The sequence below is a fragment of the Anolis sagrei genome, chromosome 5 (assembly GCF_037176765.1).
Source record: "Anolis sagrei isolate rAnoSag1 chromosome 5, rAnoSag1.mat, whole genome shotgun sequence".
NCBI classification, from domain to species: domain Eukaryota; kingdom Metazoa; phylum Chordata; class Lepidosauria; order Squamata; family Dactyloidae; genus Anolis; species Anolis sagrei.
In genome coordinates, this window is record NC_090025.1 from 105,476,997 (window position 1) to 105,480,957 (window position 3,961).

Genomic DNA, 3,961 nt, shown 5'->3' on the forward strand with positions numbered 1-3,961 from the left:
TTTTCAAATAATAATTCTTTGGAATGTAAAGAGAGCAATGTGGGCTCCTCTCCAACTACGTGTCCTCATTTATCTTACCCATTTCACACTCCACTGCCAAAGCTATTCCTAGCAGCTTCCTCAATTACTTCATCAAGCTTTCCAAGATAAAAGAACTCAATGTGTTGTCAAAGGCTTTCATGGCCAAAATCACTGGGTTGTTGTAGGTTTTTTGGGCTGTATGGCTATGTTCTAGAAGTATTCTCTCCTGACGTTTCACCTTCATCTATGGCAGGCATCCTCAGAGGTTGTGAGGTCTGTTGGAGACCAGGCATGTAGCCGGTGGGGGGGGGGGGGGGGGGGGGGGGGGGGGGGGGGGCTTGAGGGGCTTCAGCCCCCCCCCCCCCCCGAAATTCTCATGGTGGTTAGCGAAAAGGCCTTACTGGTGCATTATTTAAACTGTTATGTTTATTCATATCATGATCTGATCACCATACTCAATATATCCCATATGCATGGGGGTATTGAGGGTAATGATACAAAAGGTTTGCTAGGCTAGACCCTTTTTCACTCAGACTCAGCCCCCCCCCCGAAACTCAGCCCCCCCAAACCCCCCCCCCTGAAAAAAATTCAGCCCCCCTGAAACGAAATCCTGGCTACGGGCCTGTTGGAGACTAGTAAAAAAACTCATTCTAGAACCTGGTGACTCTTTCCCTAACTAGTCATAGAAGCTGCTACTGCTATGAAATCTTTCATTCCAGATAAAATGTTATTATCATTCATGAAGTTTATTGTGTGAGGTTTGAATCTTGATCACTTTGGCCTCAGCGTTGTCAAATTCACAAGATCTTTTGCTGCCGTTTCTTGGTTTCCAAATTCTAGGTAATGTGGAGACACACAAAAGGAATGCAAAGGTGTGTTTTGTAGGTGCACACTCCGCACTCAAATTATAAGTTGTATTTCCTCACTTGCCCCAGAATAAAAAAATCATATGGATTTCTGGAGAAGTCAAATAGACTTGGAAAGGACCATCTCTCCTCTGAATGCCCCTTATTTATCTAGCAGTGAGGAAGCATCGAAAGCTCTGCTAAAAGCTCTCCTCCCTTCCCTCCCTTCCCTCTCATCAGACATTATTTGAACATGATTTGTTCTTTTTGACAAGGTCAAGCTGTTGTGGAAAGGTTAAACAAATGGACCTTGTAAGCTCTTTGTCAGGAAAGCTGTTCAGAATGTGTTCTTCTTAATCACCGTTCTTCCTGTATTCCTGGGAAAGGGCATAATTGGCAAAATCTGATAATTCAGAAAGAAAACAGCTGGGGGATGGGACCAAAGGGGTGAAGGCTAGGGGTTCCTTCCTTCCAAAAGCCAGATTTACTCGAAACCCTTGCTATATTTGATGGAAAATGTGTTGTGAGCCCCTTTCTGCTGTGCACAGAACATTCCTTTGGGGGCTGGAGTTTAAACCAGCATCTCTAATGCTGTCTAGGCCTATTTTGTCAGGAGTGTAATGAGGGGAAACTTTCCCAGACAGAAGTAAAAGCATCTCTGTAGTCAGCACTTGGTTAGAGGAATCCAGGCATTTTAGTACTTCAAAACTGGTTGATGTCTCCATTAATAGTGCTAAAGAGTCCTGAAATAAAGGTATTTTAAAAATGTACACTGAATGAATGTTTCAACGCTTCTTCTAATTCATTGCTGGCTTTTGACTGGGTTCTCGAAACAAACTATTTGTTTATTTTTGTTTTAAAGTAGTGATTACACTTCTAGTACACTCAGCGTTTGAAGGTTTTGGCCTGCTTTATTCCAACTAAAACAAAGAGCACACCAATGGGTATTTGTTTCCATTGCTGGGTATATTTGCTCTGAGACCCAGTAATAAAGGAAACAAGAAGCATTGATTGGGCTAAAGAAGAGCTGCAGCTTTCGTGCCTTATGAAGATTTACAAAATTATGTAATGTGACTTAATACTAAATCTTAAATACTGATTCAGGTAACCAACTGGTCTATGGTGGAATTTACCATATTACAACTGTTCAACAATTAAGAAATACACATTATGACTCAGCATCATGGATCATCATTAAGGACGCAGGAAAGATGGGACATTTATCTAAGCATATCTGTTCAAGCATATTGATAGAGTTCTGTCCTCAGCACTCCTCCATTCCCAAACCATTTAACTCTAAATAGATGCATCTGAGGACTTAGGTCAGTGTAGAGGCAGATGAGCCCCATGGTGGTCAAATGTCACATAGGGGGGATTTGGGGTAAAAGGGGGGGGGGGGCAGGCAGTCTTTCCCCATATTAGACAAAGTTTAACATTCATATTCTGACCCGGAATTTTGACTATCTCCCAATGTTGGCTCTATGAGAACGGTTAAGCCAGTTCCAAAACTGAAACTTGGGTGGCCTGGAGACACAGGATGGCAGTCCTCTCCTTCTACCCCTGCATATTGCAGTGGTCTCTGGCTGAGACAAGAGTCCTATCTACTGGCTTCTGTTTGCAGTGATATCAGATGGGGTGACAGGTCATCCTAGGAAAGGAGGGGTCAGAGGATAGGTGTTTCATCTTCTAGCTGGTTGGTGGGAATTCCATAGCAGTCAAGGGAGCCCCTCTATGGACCATACCCAAGGCTAATCTGACATGCAGAATGATGTGTTAGTGTCAATTTGGCTTGGGAGTTCTCAGTCAGATATGGTCTCTTTTATCTTGATCAGGCATCCTCAAACTGCGGCCCTCCATCTGTTTCGGCCTCCAACTCCCAGAAGCCCTAATGAGCTTATTCAATTGTCAGGAATTCTGGGAGTTAAAGGCCCAAACAGTTGGAGGGCCACAGTTTGAGGATGCCTGATCTAGATGAGTGGTTCTCAACCTTCCTAATGTCGCGATCCTTTAATACAGTTCCTCATATTGTGGTGGGCCCCAACCATAAAATTATTTTGTTGCTACATCATAATTGTAATTTTCTTACTTTTAGGAATTGTAATGTAAATATTTGATATGCAAATATTTGATATGCATTATGTATTTTCATTCACTGGACCCAATTTGGCACAAATACCCAATACTGATGAGGTTGAGGAGACGTGGATTTTGTCATTTGGGAGTTGTAGTTGCTGGGATTTATAGTTCACCTACAATCAAAGAGCATTCTGAACTCCACCAATGATAGAATTGAACCAAACTGGGCACATAGAACTCCCATGAGCAACAGAAAATACTGGAAGGGTTTGGTGAGCATGGATCTTGAGTTTTAAAGTTGTAGTTCACCTACACCCAGAGAGCATTGTGGACTCAAACAATGATGAATATGGACTAAACTTGGCATGAATACTCATTATGCCCAAATGTGAACACTGGTGGAGTTTGGGGGAAACAGACTTTGACATTTAGGAGTTGTAGTTGATGGGATTTATAGTTCACCTACAATCAAAGAGCCCCTTGAACTCCACAAATGAAAGAATTGTGTCAAACTTCCCACACAGGACCCCCATGACCAACAGAAAAAACTGGAGGGATTTGGAATTGTCAGTGGTTTAGAGGAGATGTAGTTCACCTACCTTCGGAGAATACTGTGAATCCAAATGACTATGGATCTGGACCAAATTTGGCACAAATTTGGCACCATGCTGCCTCCTCTCCTCTCCCCATTTGGAGTCTTAGAAACAGCCCTCCCCTTGGCTGAGAGGCCATCTGAGAGGCGGGCCAATCACAACAGGAGGAAGGCTTTTGGTGGGAAGATTCATCGTCTGTTTCCAAAAAGGAAGAGAAGGACAGGCAGAGAGAGCTTAAGTTCCTAGGACCATCAGAAATATGTGTTTTCTGTGCGTCTTTGATAACCCCCCTGAAACCCCCCTTGCACCCCCCAAGAGGTCCCGACCTCCAGGTTGAGAAATACTGTTCTAGCTCTGGAAAAAAAAGATTCTGGGAAAATGCCCTTCACCATTCCCAATATGGCCTTCTTATAGCTTCTTCATCTC